General features: G+C 38.9%; 1 pseudogene; it reads right to left on the bottom strand.

Moving 5' to 3' along the window:
* On the bottom strand, positions 1-931 carry LOC139040857 (olfactory receptor 4D11-like; annotated as a pseudogene).
* Between the last annotated feature and the right edge of the window lie 15,179 nt (positions 932-16,110).

Here is a 16,110-nt window from a genome sequence, read left to right as displayed (position 1 = left end):
CTATTCCACCACAGAAGGCATGAGTCTTCTCTTCAGTCTCTTCATGGCTGACTTCATTTCTTGGTTCCTCAGAGTGTAGATCAAGGGGTTCATCAGAGGGGAGATGACAGTGAAGGTGACAGAGATGGCTTTATCTGTGGGGAGGGCAGTGAAGGGCCGGGCGTAGACATAGATGCAGGGCACAAAGTGCAGGGTCACCACCGTGATGTGTGCGGTGCAGGTGGAGATGGCTTTCCTCCTGCCCTCCCCTGCCTGAGACCTCAGCATCATTAGGATGACTGTGTAGGACACAAGCAGGAAGATAAACCACAGGGTAGTCACTAAGCCATTGTTGGAAATCATCAGGAGCTCAAGTGCAGAGGTGTCTGTACAGGCGAGTTTGAGGACATGGGGGACATCACAGTAGAAGCTGTCAAGAACATTGGGTCCACAGAAAGGGAGGGGCAGCAATAGGGAAATTTGCATGATGGAGTGGACAAAGCCCCCCACCCAGGAAGCCAAAATGAGGGCAGTGCATCGCCCCCTACTCATGATGGTGACATAATGCAGGGGCTTGGAGATGGCTATGTAGCGATCAAATGCCATCACAGAGAGAGAGGAAATATCCGCTCCACCAAGCAGGTGGAAGAAAAATATTTGCATCATGCAGGTAGTATAGGATATGGTCTTTATCTTTGACAGAAGGTCTGCATGGACCTTTGGAGCGGTGATGGAGGAGAAGCAGATGTCAAGGATGGCTAGATTGCGGAGGAGGAAGTACATGGGGGTGTGAAGGCGAGACTCACAGGTCACAGTGACCATGATGAGGAGGTTTCCCAGCAGAGTTGTCATGTACACAAAACACAAGAAAAAAGACCAAAGTGAGATCTTGGGACTGAGTAAGTCCTAGAAATATAAATTCGTTTACCCTGGTGCCATTTCCCAACTCCATTGAATCATGTTTCTTCTTCTTTGTGTAGCTTGGAAAAAATTAAAAGTGTTATTTCAGAAAGGGTTTACTCCCCCTTAATCGATTCAGGTTTACAGTTGGGTATTAGGTCGGAAGACTAGTGAGGCATTATCACCACATGAAGACTCTTTCCAAGGTTATTGTTAACACATCCTACATGACATCTTCTTCCATAAGCATGCAGTTAATTATTGTTTTCTTCTGTAAATTATATGTATTTTAGAAAATGCATAAAAGTAATGTTCTCAGAATAGAAGTTGTAAGTATCCAAGATAAAAAGGTGAATAGTAAATAATCAGAAAGGGAATATTTTGGCACAAGGGATACAAAAATGGATGCAGTTTGGTGTGTAGATAAGACAATGCCTATTTGGTACAACTGGGGTCCTTTGAGGTTTTACACAAATGTGGGTTTTTTTCCAGACTGGGTGCTCCATTTAAATACTTTAAGAACTCCTATCTGCAAAATGATTGTCTTTGGACTGAATTTCACAGAAGCACTCCTCCCTTTTTTAGGTCACAGATTTAATGCTATGAAAAATCAGACAATTTTAAAGCTGTACAATTCTTCTTTATCGTTCTATTTTTCCTTAAGGAGATTTGTTTGTTTCTTTCTTTAATATACTTTAGGTACCAAAACCCCTGGATGTTGAATAACTCCTCAGCTATGAAAGAAAAGTGGTAACTCAGAGCTTCTCTTCTGTTCACTGGTCAAATTTCTTTCCTAAAAGCTATTTTTTTTTATTGTGCTATCATTGACATACGATAGACTCATATGTTTGATGTGTACACTTTGATAAGTTTTGACATACGCATATACCCATGCAATCATCAATATGTTTAAGATAATTAATTAATATGTCTTAATATATATTAAGATATAATAAGATATAAGTTAATTAATATATATATCACTCCAAAAGTGTCCTTGTGACTCTGTAATATGTCCCCTCTGCCCCCTTTCTTCAGGCAACCACTGATCTGCATTCTGTCACTATCCATTAGTTTGCATTTTCTAAAATTTTCTATAAATGGAATCCTAAAAGGTGTACGTTCTCTTTTTGTCTGGCTTGTTTCACTTACAAAATACATCCACGTTTTGTGTGTACCAATATTTTGTTCCCTTTTATTGTACGGATGTGCCACATTTTGTTTATCAATTCACTTGTTGATGGACATTTGGGTTGTTTCTAGTTTTTGGCTATTACACATAAAGCTTCTATGAATATTCTTGTATAGGTCTTCATGTAGATATATGTTTCCATTTCTCTTAGGTAAGTACCTAGGAATGGAATGGCTGTAACTCTTAAAATTCAATAAGAAAACCAACCACCCAATTAAAAAAAAACGGGACAAATGGTTTGAACAGATACTTCAACGAGAAGATACAGGTTTAGCAATTAAGCATATGAAAAGATGCTCGATGTCATTTATCAGTGGGGAAATGTAAATGAAAGCTATAGTGAGATAACAGTGCACATTTATTAAAATGGCTAAAATAAGAGAGAAGGGGTTAATATCCAAAATATACAAAGAACTCATACATCTCAACAACATAAAATCAACAACCCAACTTAAAAATGGGCAAAAGATCTGAACAGAGATTTCTCCAAAGAAGACATACAGATGGCCAACAGGCGCGTGAAAGGACTTTCAACGTCATTAGCTATCAGGGAAACGCAAATCAAAATTACAATGAGATATCACCTCTCTCCGGTCAGAATGGCTATAATTAACAAGACAGGAACCAAGTGTTGGAGATGATGTGGAGAGAAGGGAACCCTCGTACGCTGCTGGTGGGAGTGCAAACTGGTGCAGCCACTATGGAAAGCAACATGGAGCATCCTCAGAAAATTAAGAATAGATCTACCATATGATCCAGCTATCCCACTGCTGGGTATTTATCCAAAGATCTTGAAAACACAAATGCATAAAGATACATGCACCCCTGTGTTCATTGCAGCATTATTCACAATAGCCAAGACTTGCAAGCAACCTAGGTGCCCATCAAGGGACGAATGGATAAAGAAGATGTGGTATATATTCATAATGGAATACTCTTCAGCCATAAGAAATGATGCAATCCGGCCATTTGTGACAACATGGATGAACCTTGAGGTTATTATGCTGAGTGGAATAAGTCAGAGGGAGAAAGTCAGATACTCACTCATAAGTAGAAGATAAAAACAACGACAAACAAACACATAGCAACAGAGATTGGATTGGTGGTTACCACAGAGGAAGAGGGGAGAGGGGAGGGCAAAAGGGATGATTTAGGCTCACATGTGTGGTGATGGATTATGATTAGTTTTTGGGTGGGGAACATGATGTAATCTACACAGTCTTCGAAATATGTTACGATGTACGTCTGAAAGCTATATAATGTTATGATCCAGTGTTACTGCAATAAAAAAAGAAGATTGACATATCAGAGTTGACAAAAATGTAGAGGAACTGTAACTCTGGTGGGAATGTGCTATGATGCAACCACTTTTTATTATTATTATTATTTTTTATTGAGTTATTGATAGGTTACAATCTTGTGAAATTTCAATTGTACATTAATGTTTGTCAGTCATGTTGTAGGTGCACCACTTCACCCTTTGTGCCCACCCCCCACCCCACCTTTCCCCTGGTATCCACTAAACTGTTCTTGGTCCATAGTTTTAAATTCCTCATATGAGTGGAGACATACACAGATTATCTTTCTCTCACTGGCTTATTTCACTTAACATAATTCTCTCAAGGTCCATCCATGTTATGATGCAACCACTTTTGAAAACAATTTGTCACTTTCTTAAAATGTTAGGCGTGTGCTTACAATATAATCATTTTGCTCTTGAATTCCTTTCTTTTCTTATTTTGCGAATCCTTGGAATGGACTTAATTTCTTTCTTTGCAGTTTATCTCCTTTTTCTTACCATAATCAGAAAGAAAAGAAAGGTGAAAGTCACTTCTCTCACTTTTTGGGGTGTTTTCCAGTTCAAATGAAGATATTTCTTTTCACCTAGCTCACTTTCCATTCAAGTTGTCTTTCGTCTGTATACAATTTTGTCGAAAGTCTACTTAATATGGAAAACTAAAAAAGCTACCAAGAGTTATCAGAGCATGCAGGCAGATACCTGGGGGCCTCTGGCATAGCACAGCCTGTTGCAATCCCAGCTGGGTACTTACTGCTTACGCTACAGGAGAAGTTAGTTTACCCCTTTGGCCTCAGGCTCTGCATCAGTATCTGGAAACAATAGCATCTCCCTCATGTGATTTTTGTGAGGATTAAATGAATTAATATATGCAAAAGCATCAATACTTAGAGCATTGCCTAAGCAATAGTAAGTATGCTCATACGTGTGTTACCTTAAAGTAAAACGCTGGGTTAGTAACTGTCTCAGGCACACAGCTTCTTAAATGTACTGACGATCTTTTAGAAGAGTTGTATGTTTTCCAGAATGTGTATTCTAAAACAGCTTCATCAGAACATACTTTTTTTGGGGAAAATAGGAGGTACTTTTCTTTTACTGTCAATGAGAGTGGCCCAGAGGGTGGTGACAGCGTTTGGTAGTAAGGAGAGCACTTGCTTGGTTTGGTTTCTTATCTGACAACATCTTAGCAGACCAGAGAAGTCAAGTGCTGGTCTCTGCAGTGAGAGCCATCTGGGCTCAAGTCCTGGATTTGTCATGTGTGACTTGGTTAAGTGAGAGAGCTCATGGAGTCTCCACTTCATCTGTGGAATGGGGATTATAGTAATACCCACCTCACAGGGAAGTTATCAGGATTAGGTGAATTAACATACATAGAGTCTCAACATCCATGACTGGTTATCTGTTATGATTAGTACTATGTTGGGTAACCTTAACATGGGAGGCTCATCAGGAAATGGAGTGTGTTGAACCAAATAGTAGCTGAGCTATCAATTCTGACTAGTTAAAGTGGGGAAATAATCACCATAAAACACCAACTCAATATACTTACTAAAGATATTGAGGAGGTCTTACCTACTTGTGATATCCTTCCACAGGGACTATGTAATTGTAAATAGTAGACTATGGTCTACACAGAAGGGTAGAAGGCACAGTACCTCAGACCCCGAGTCAGTACTGTTTGTCAGAGAGGAATAGGTCCTACATTCACAAAATACTTTTGGTAATTCAGACAGCATCCTCTGCCTTCTGCTCCATGTTTCTGCTATTTTTACTCCATCTATTTAACAAATATTGATAGAAAGTTGGCAGAGTTCTAGGTTATTTGAGAGAAATGAATATAATCCAAAACCAGTGGAGAAAGAACTGAAATTTAATAATATGACATTGATGGGGACCGTCTAAAGACAGATGAGGTGTGTGTGAGAAAAGGGTGATTTCTCTCCAAGAGGCTCAGAGGAAGCTGCATGGAGGAGGTGACATTTCTGTTTGGGGCACATGGGAGTGGAGAGAATGGGAGATCTGGCTTTAGGGGACCAGTTGAATATATAACAGTTGCTGATGAGTGGGAAGTTTGGCTGGAAAGAAAGGATCCAAATATGTAGGCACGGAAAGACATGCAAAAGAAAATCATTGTTACAAAATTTTTATTGTTTGATAAATCCAAGGGAGGGTATGTAGGTGTTCACTGTATTATTCTTTCAACTTTTTGGAAATATTTTATTTTCTTTCTAGTTTTGAATTTAGCATAAGAAATACCTCTGTAGATTTCAGTTTCAAGAGATCCATCTATAGGAAGTAAGCCTGAGAAAACTCTCTTGTTTGTGCAATTCAAAGGATCCTGGAAAAAAAGAGCTCCCTCTGCCTACTTCCAAACTAAACTCATTTCTATGACTCTCCTTTCACAATATCTTCTTTGTTCATATTTCTTAGCTGTGCTGTCTGCCACTGATAGTTCACCCTGGAATGCAGCATCATGTGTATATATTTCATTATTTTTAGTCAAAGTGTATTTATGAATCTTACAATTCCATCTAGATTTCACTTTTTCTCACTCTTCTCTTCTCACACTTATTCATCAACACCCAGACACCATAGTCATTCACACTCATGTAGAGTTATGTGTCTTACCTAAAATTTCCAACCTCCTTCTCAAACATCTTGAATAATGTTCACACGAACCTTGGGAGTCATTCAGCTTCAGGAAATTTTGTTAAATACCCCTCTGAAGGCCAGTGATTTCAGTGGCTTCCCATCTATCTTTACGTGGAAAAAGGCAGACTCAGGGAATAATATTTCCTTGGCTCTTCCACACTGATTCACAGTGTTCCATCATATGTACCAATTTGTCAATCCCAGAACTAGTGTGAGAATTATCAGAGGGCATATAATTGGATGTGGCTGTGGAAAAATTCTACTGATGGAGAGGTGGTTTCAGTGGGAGTAATCAAGATGTGACTCAGGCACATGTCCTTAGGAACACACTTTTTGTGTAGGATCTAAAAGTTTTTAGCAGTGACAAAGATTCTCCCCTTGACCAAACTCTACTCAGACTCCCCTGAACTTTTCAACTAGGCCTCCACTTTGAGATCTCCATGCTTGTCTCTGCATTGTCCAATTTTAGCAAGAATTCTGCTAATTCAGTTTAGCCAAAATCCCCCAACCTCCATGTTGATCACCCTCAGTATCTTATCAGGTTCCTCACCATTCTCCATCCCCCAAGTGATATTTGATCACCCTGGCCTGCCTTCAGCAAGAATCCTGTTAGGTCAGCTTACCAGAATTCTACCTTACCTCTTAGTAGATTTTCTATTGGGACATAAATGCCTATTCTTAGGGATTCTGCACAACTTCCTTAGCAGTTTCACCCATGTAGGGTAATTCCTGAAGTGTGACACACAAGTATTGGAAGGAGCCATTGGACCTGAAAGGATTATGTAGACGAGAGTGAAGGAGATCTCAATGGGCAGATGAAGAAAGTGGGTGATGGAGTTCGCACAGGACACACGTCACCAGGAAATCCACGCTGGATCCATCAGCAACTCCTACTTGCTCGACTTTCAGAGTTTTTCACCATTCTCACCACCTCCACTGTTACTACCCTAAGTCATGTCTTCATTATTTCTTTCATAGGACTATTGTTGTAGCCTCTTAATTGGTCTCCCTGTTTTCGTCCTCACCTCTCTTCATTCTATTTGTAACAGGAGCCCCTGCAATTCTGTTGAAACATGCATCACTATTCTGCTCTTCAAAGCCCTTCAGATGCATCTCATGTTATCTAGAGTGAAAGTCATAATCCTCACAATGGTCTAAAAGGTCCTAAGGACCTGGTCCCATGGCCTCATTATCTCTCTGACTTCAATCATTACCTGGCTCCTCCTTGCTTCCTCTCATCTTCTTATGAAGGCCTGGGCACAGCCCCAACTGAGGACCTTTGCATGTCTGATTTTTGAACTGACATTTGTACTGCAACATGAACATTTTTCTTATTTCAAAAATTTTAGGATCTAGGATCTACCTTCAGAAATAAGAGGCCAAAAAGAAAACCTCCCAACAGCTGTAAATGGCAGAAAAATAAACAAATAAAAACCAAACTCATATTGAATAATGTTTTTCACTTCATACCAACATTTTTTAATGTATATGTGTAATCTGAAGCAGCTTCACAAGTTTCTGTCATTTTTAGCTAGTCATGTTAACAGACAATAATAATAAATCAATTGTTTTCTTACCCTTATTCTCCAATGATTTGAGGAACAGAAATGAGTGAGAGGCAATTTCCATTCACTGAGATTTTCAATTCAACCATCTTTTGAATGTTTTCTCTGTTTCAGTTGCTGTGCCAGGTGCCGGGGGTAGAATAACGAAAGCATAGTGCTACTGGGGGAATAGGAAGAAGGAGGACAGGGAATTGGAAACAAGGTCCTGAGTGCAGTGCTTGAGCTGAGCCCCAGTCGCTGAGGCAATGTGGTGGAAATGTGGCCAGTAGGTGTGGGGTTCAGAGGAAGGTCAGGGCAATGACCTACACGAGGTCACAGAACCCGTAGTTATTGGGGTCCACATTCTAACTCAAACTGTGCTAGCTCCAAGGCACCTGCACTCAACCACTGGAGTTGAGGCTTTAGATGAAAAATCATCAGGTAATAGTTATTTAATTTATTCATATCAGAAAGTCAGAGGAGGAACTTAATTTGAGTGTGTTTACTTCATTAAAATGACATTATTTCGTGAAAGACCTTAGTAATCCAATGCCCAAGCTTTGTTATGTTTCTAATATGTGTCTCAGCCCCTTTCCTGGCAACATGAATATAGTGGAGATGTCTGAGTATGTATATATTTGCTTTTTCTTATTGTTAATTTTATTTAGACAATTGGAGATTTCCATGTTGTTGTAAGTAATAACCAAGAGTGGTCCCACCTTAATCCATTTTCCCCCAATGATCATTTCATAATCTATATGTATATCGAAACATCAAGTTGTACATCTGAAATAAACAACATTTGTATTTCTCAATTATAAGCAATAGAGCTGAACGAACCCCCACAACAATTCCAATGTGATAAAATTGTCTGAGTGCATACAGATTCATTTTTCTTTATTTCTTCCAAGGCTGTATTGCATAAGCATTATGCAACTCTCCAGCTAACAATTTGATTTCTCTTTTGCAACATGAAATGTATCTTTTTACATTATTACTGCATGCCAATCAGAATCTTTGAAAGTCATGTGTATCTTAGTAGATATATCAAAATTATTTAGAAATCCTTTAGTCAATCCGGTTTATTTGATGGTCAATCATTTTAAAAGGTGGTGAGAAGGAGTTAGCAAACAGTCTACACCCTCTCAGAAGGTATAAATCTTCTTTTCAGTTTCCTGATGGCTCACTTCATCTCCTGGTTCCTCAGAGTGTAGATCAAGGGGTTCAACAGAGGGGAGATGACAGTGAAGGTGACGGAGATGGGCTTATCCGTGGGGAAGGCAGTGAAGGGCCGGGCATAGACATAGATGCAGGGCACAAAGTGCAGGGTCACCACAGTGATGAGTGAGGTGCAGGTGGAGATGGCCTTCCTCCTGCCCTCCCCTGCCTGAGACCTCAGCGTCATTAGGATGACTGTGTAGGACACAAGCAGGAAGATAAACCACAGTGTGGTGAGCAGCCCACTGTTGGAAATCATCAGCAGCTCAAGCACAAAAATGTCAGTATGGGCGAGTTTGAGGACATGGGGGACATCACAGTAGAAAGTGTCAAGAACATTGGGTCCACAGAAGGGGAGGGGCAGCAACAGGGAAATCTGCACGATGGAGTGGACAAAGCTCCCCAGCCAGCAGGCTACAATGAGGGCAGTGCATCGCCCTCTGCTCATGATGGTCACGTAGTGCAAGGGCTTGGAGATGGCCACATACCGATCTAAGGCCATCACCGACAAAGAACATACATCCACCCCTCCCACAAGGTGGAAGAAAAACATCTGGGTGAAGCAACCATTGAAGGAGATGGTCTTTCTCTGTGACAGAAGGTCCACCAGAACCTTGGGAGCTGTGATGGAGGAAAAGCAGATGTCGGCAATAGACAAATTACGGAGCAAAAAATACATGGGGGTTGAAGGCACGATTCCCAGGTCATGGTGACCATGATGAGGAGGTTTCCCAGCAGAGTTGTCACATGCACCCACAATAGGAAAAGTAGAAGACCAAGTTCAGTTCTTGATTCTGGGTTTGGTCAAGGAAAACACATTCTTTTACCCTGGTGCAGTTTTTCAGCTCCATTGAGTCATCTTTCTCTCACTTTTGTTTCAAGCTACTTCATATCATACTTGGCTGTTTATTTTGTTTCCTTCCTAAGCACTAAGAACGCAATTCAGATTGTTCCTCCTGCGGTTGTGGTGTTTGCAATTTGTTGAGTTCTCCCAGTTTTTAAGATTATGATCAGTTTCATGATCAAATCAAAGTATCACATGAAACGTCATTGAATAATTCTTTTCCTATAAATCTATTTTTGAAAAGAATATCATTTACGTCTAGTAGTCACATTGGCCTAGCATATTTTATTTAATTAATTTATTTTGGTTTTAAAATTTTATTATTATTTTTTATTCCACGCAAATTTATTGAATGTCAGGAATTTTCTAAAGCACTATATAGAAAGATAAGGAAGACATGGCTCCAGCCATTGAGAACTTATTGTTCACAAATTGAATTTTCATATTAGCAAATATTCTGGTGGCTTCAAGAGGTCTTGTTTTTCTGAATAAAAGGATCTCATTCAGTTTCTTATTGCAATCTTGCTGTGACATGAGTCAGTTTCCTTGCTGTTGGCTGTTTTACATTGAATTTCTTAAAATTGCAGAATTATTCCATGTAGGTAACTCATCATTGTGATTTCTTTATACTAAACAGATTATTTGATTAATAATTATTTTAAAATATTTACAATTTATGATTGGGAAACACATTGAAACAATATGTAAATCCCAATCTCACAGAATATCTTTACTTTCTTTTATTGATATCAAAATACTTAAACATGGGACCTACCCTTTTAACAAATTTTTAAGTCCACAATACAGTATAGCTACAATGTTGTACAGCAATTCTCTAGAGCTTGTTCATCTTGCATAATGTGATGTCATCCTTGACGTGATCTTGCTTGAGTGTCGGGGAGAGAATAAAGATAGTGACCTACTTTTGAGAGGTGGTTCATACTGTACCAACCACACTCTCCTCTGTGTTTTTCCCTTTGTGGATCTAAGCTAAGAGAGTGGAGGGATCCGATAGGAGGGAGAGACAATGGTATCATTAGAATAATGCCCCCACCTTTTTTTTGTGAAGAAGATTGCCCTCAGGTAACATCTGTTGGCAAGTGGAACACGTGAACTTAACCACTACAGCACTGGGCTGGCCCCAATAACGCCTATTTTCAAGAATCTGTTGTTGATCATTCTTAGGAAATTTTACAATTATTATTTGCTCCTCTTTGTTCTTAGTGCACACTTCCTGCAATTTCAAATGTATGTGGATAAGTTGGACCACATTGTCAAAGGGTTTGCAGCCTAAGACAAGCCGATGATTTGTATAAATTGATGGACATAATGCAGGATAAAATGTGAAATGTGTCATGAGAAAAGTAGAGGTAGATTTGGGGGGATAGGAGATATCATGATTTCCAGCAGTAACACAGGCTACTAGTTTTTGAGGATTTACTATGTTTGAAGACTTATGAACGCTGATTTATTCAATTTTCCCCACAATCCTTTAGTGAGTATTAATGTTATACTTGTGTTCTTATGGAATGTATGATGAATATATACTTGGCTGAAAGGAAGGAAGCGATGGAAATAGAGTGGAATAAACTGTTTTTGTCCCCCTTCAATCTTACGTGTATAGGGTCTAATTTTGCAGAACAAGGATGTTTGACAATGTTGCCTGAAGACAAGAATTTGGCAGAAAGAGGCTCTGGAAACCCAATATACGTTCACCTTGTTTTGAGGTGGACTCACCAATAAGCAGCCCAAAGGATGTAACAAATGCATGATGCCTTCTCTCCCACTGAGTGGAACACATTTCTGAATCTCTCTTACCACTTCATCTCTCTTCCAAACAGTTAACACCCACCTTTGCTGTTTCTGTCACTGAGAAGATCATTTGGCTCTGAAGCATTTAATATACCTGGAAAATATCAAAGTCAAACTATTTATACATAATCAATAAAGACATCTCAATTTCACTATCCATAACCTTTACATTAGCTAAAAGCTCAACGTCTTTACCTAATCCTTTGATCCTGAAACTCCAACTACAAACAGTAAGTTATTGGGTACAGAGCAGGACAGAACACTGGTGACTTTAATTCTTGAAAACTTTGTTTCTGAAGACACAGCCTCTTGGAAGACTAAATATCTTAGTGTCTTAACTCCCCTTTCAGGAGAGAAAGGGCAGATTCAAAGAATCACATCTTCAAGAATTTCCACTGTATCCCTGTCTTACGTGCAAATCCCTCAGTTTGAGGCTTAATATAAGACCTACAAAGGGAGTGTTACTGGACAAGGAAGTGGAAGTCGGTGCCTGATTCTGCTGTTGGTGATGAAGTTTCAGTGGGAGTTATTAAGAAGCTACTGGGACATGCTCATGTGTAAACACACATACCCGCACACAGATGGACACATTTTGGTTGGTGTCCAAATTACTTAGAAGGAGTAGAGGAAATCTTTCTGTTTATCTATAGCTCAATCATAACTATTTTAAAACGTGCCATATACTGTGCCCAAGGGACTACTAAGGGTCCAATTTTCATCACTTGTAAAGCTCAGAGGACACTATATAGAAATGAGTTTCAATTTGATTGTCAAACACCTAGAAGAGAACTGGACCTCAAATCCTTTGCTCCTAGTCCAATTTCTAATTATACGCAGAATTGTAATAGTCTCATGATGTTGCTACAAGTCTCCATATGTAGAGACACAGGACAGATGACGTTTGAGGAAGGCAATTTTTTCCTGTTTTCCAACACTCTATTCATATGAGATCTCTCAATTTGGATTACTGCAAGCTAAGTTACTTTAGTAAAACTGTCTACAATATTACAATAGTTACTCATGATTAACTCAGATTATTGAATGGGTTGTTCTTGTGTAGAACTCACCTCCACTGTTTCCAGAATGCTGATGGGTTTGGGTTTACCTGCTTTTCCACTTTGTTTTAGTACATTAAACTAGTCTACACAGATTAAAAATCGCGTGACACAGGTTCTGTGTTTGAGATGGGTAATTCTTTTTTTATTCCCCAGCTTTACTGAGATAGAATTGACATGTATCATTATGGGTGTTTAAGGTCTACAATGGTTGATTTGATACATTTATATGCTGCAAATGATTATCATTGTAGTGTTAGCTTGCTCCTTCATCTCCTCACAGAATTACCACTTTTTTTGTGTCTGGTGAGATCATTTAAGATATACTCTCTTAGCAACTTTCAAGTATCGTTATAGTATTGTTAACTATAATCACCATCTGTACATTAGATCTCCAGCACTTACTCATCTTATAACTGGGAGTTTGTATGCTTTCACCAATATCTCCTCATTTTGCCCAGCCCCCAGCACCTGGTAACCACCATTCTACTCTCCGTTTCTATGAGTTTAGCGTTTTAGCTTCCAAATATATATGAGATAATACAGTATTTGTCTTTCTCTGTCTGACTTACTTCACTTAGCATAATGCCCTCGACGTCCGTCTCAAATGGCAGGATTTTCTTCTTCTTTGTGACCGATAATATTCCATCGTATATATATACCACGTCTTTATCCATTTATCCATCGATGGATGCTTAGACTGTTTCCATATCTTGGATAATGTGAATAATGTTACAATGAACATGAAAGTGCCAATACCTCTTTAAGATCCTGATTTCATTTCCTTTGGATAAATAGCCAGAGAGGCGATTGCTGGCTCATATGATAGTTTTAATTTTAATTTTCTGAGGAACCTTTATACTGTTTTCCGTAGTGGCTTTTCCAGTTCACTTTCCCACCAACAGTGCACAAGGGTTTCCTTTTCTCCACATCTTTGCTAATGCTTATTATTTCTTGTCTTTTTGATGATAGCCCTTCTTACAGGTATTAAGTAATATCTTACAGTGGTTTTGATTTGCATTTCTCTGATGCTTAGTGATGTTGAGCACCTTTCCATATAACTGTTGAGCATTTGTATGTCTTGTTTGGAACAATATCTATTCAGGTCCTCTGTCCATTTTTTTTTTTTTAAGATTTTATTCTTTTCCTTTTTCTCCCCAAAGCCCCCCGATACATAGTTGTATATTCTTCATTGTGGGTTCTAGTTGTGGCATGTGGGACGCTGCCTCAGCGTGGTTTGATGAGCAGTGCCATGTCCGCGCCCAGGATTCGAGCCAACGAAACACTGGGCCGCCTGCTGCGGAGCGCGCGAACTTAACCACTCGGCCACGGGGCCAGCCCCCCTCTGTCCATTTTTATATCGAATTGTTTGTCCTTTTGCTTTGAGTTCTTTACATATTTTGGATATTAACCTCTTATCTGGATATATCATTTGCAGATACTTTGTCCTATTCTGTAGGTTGTCTTTTCATTTGTCGATTGCTTTTGCTGTACAGAAGATTTTTAGTCTGACGTAGTCCCAACGAAATGTTTATTAATTTTTCTTTTGTTGTTTGTGCTTTTGGTGTCATGTCCAAAAACTTGTTTCCAAGACTAATGTCTAGGAAACTTGTCACTATTGTTTCTTCCAGGAGTTTTATGATTTCAGGTCTTATACTTTTTTTTTAATTTTTAAAAATTTTTAAAAATTTTTATTTTTTTCGGATGTACATCATATCTCAAATTCTGGATACATTACATCCTGCTCCCCACCCGAACACTAATCACAGTGCATCCCCTCACATGTGACCCTAATCACCCCTTTCGCCCTCCCCCCTCCCCTCTTCCCCAATGGTAACCACCAGTCCAATCTCCAATGCCATGTGGGTTTTTTATTTTTTGTCGTTTTTATCTTCTCCTTATGAGTGAGATCATATGGTATTTGACTTTCTCCCTCTGACTTATTTCACTCAGCATAATACCCTCAAGGTCCACCCATGTTGTCACAAATGGCTGGATTTCGTCATTTCTTATGGCTGAGTAGTATTCCATCATGTATAAATACCACATCTTCTTTATCCATTCGTCCCTTGATGGGCACCTAGGTTGCTTGCAAGTCTTGGCTATTGTGTATAATGCCGCAATGAACACAGGGGTGCAAGTATCTTTATGCTTTGTGTTTTCAAGTTCTTTGGATAAATATCCAGCAGTGGAATAGCTGGATCATATGGTAGATCTATCCTTAATTTTCTGAGGATACTCCAAACTGCTTTCCATAGTGGCTGCACCAGTTTGCACTGCCAGCAGCAGTGAACAAGGGTTCCCTTCTCTCCACACCCTCTCCAACATTTGTTGTTTCCTGTCTTGTTAATTATAGCCATTCTGACCAGAGTGAGGTGATACCTCATTCAGGTCTTATACTTAAATCTTTAATCCATTCCAAGTTCATTTTTGTGAGTGGTGTAAGATAGGAGCTTGATTTCTTTATTATGCATGTTATCAAGTTTTTACCTGTACCATTTGTTGAAGACAGTATTCTTTTCCCATTGTATATTCTTGGCTTCTTTGTTGATAATTAATTGTATATGCATGGGTTTATTTCTGAGCTTGTGATTCTGTTCCATTGGTCTATATGTCTGTTTTTATGCCAGTACTATATTGTTTTGATTATTATGTCTTTGTAGCATGTAGTTTGAAATGATAAGTGTGATGCCTCCAGCTTTGTTCTTCTTTCACAGGGTTACTTTGGCTATTAGTTGTCTTTTGTGATACCACACAAATTTTAGGATTATTTTTCCATTTCTGTGAAAAATGCCATTGGAATTTTGATATGGATTGCATTGAACCTGTAGATCTCTGGGTATTGTGGACATTTTACAGTATTAATTCTTCTCACCCATGAGCATGGAATATATTTCCATTTGTTTGTTTCTTCTTCGTTTCTTTCATCAATGTCTTATGGTTTTCAGTGAACAGATCTTTCACCTTGTTGCTTATGTTGGTTATGTTTCTTACTCTTTGACGCAATTGTAAATTGAATTGTTTTCCTTTTTTAAATTGGTTTTAAACTTATGGTATTTCTACATATTTCACTTATTTTGATTTTTAATTTTTTAAATTATGGTAACATTGGCTTATAACATTATATAAATTTCAGGGATACATCATTATGTGTTTTGGTTTCTGTGTAGATTACATGTTCACCGCCCAACGACTAATTACAATCCATCACCACATACATGTGCCTAATTTCCCCTTTCGCCCTCCTCACTCTCCACTTCCCCTCTGGTAACCAGCAATCCAATCTCTCATTCTATGTGTTTGTTATTGTTTTTATATTTGACTTATGAGTGAGATCGCATGGTATTTGACTTTCTCCCTTTGACTTGTTTCACTTAGCATAATACCCTCAAGGTCCATCCATGTTGTCACAGATGGCCGGATTTCATTGTTTCTTGTGGCTGATTAGTATTTCATTGTGTATACATACCACATCTTCTTTATCCATTCATCCTTTTATGGGCACCTTGGATGCTTCCAAGTCTTAACTATTGTGAATAATGCTGTGATGAACATAGGAGTGCATGTATCTTTATGCATTCATGTTTTCGTGTTCTTTGGATAAATACCCAGCTGTA

This window comes from Equus asinus, chromosome 17 (genome assembly GCF_041296235.1).
Source record: "Equus asinus isolate D_3611 breed Donkey chromosome 17, EquAss-T2T_v2, whole genome shotgun sequence".
NCBI classification, from domain to species: Eukaryota; Metazoa; Chordata; class Mammalia; order Perissodactyla; family Equidae; genus Equus; species Equus asinus.
The sequence above is the reverse complement of the archived record's forward strand: the minus strand, read 5'-3'. Positions and strand labels throughout refer to the sequence as shown.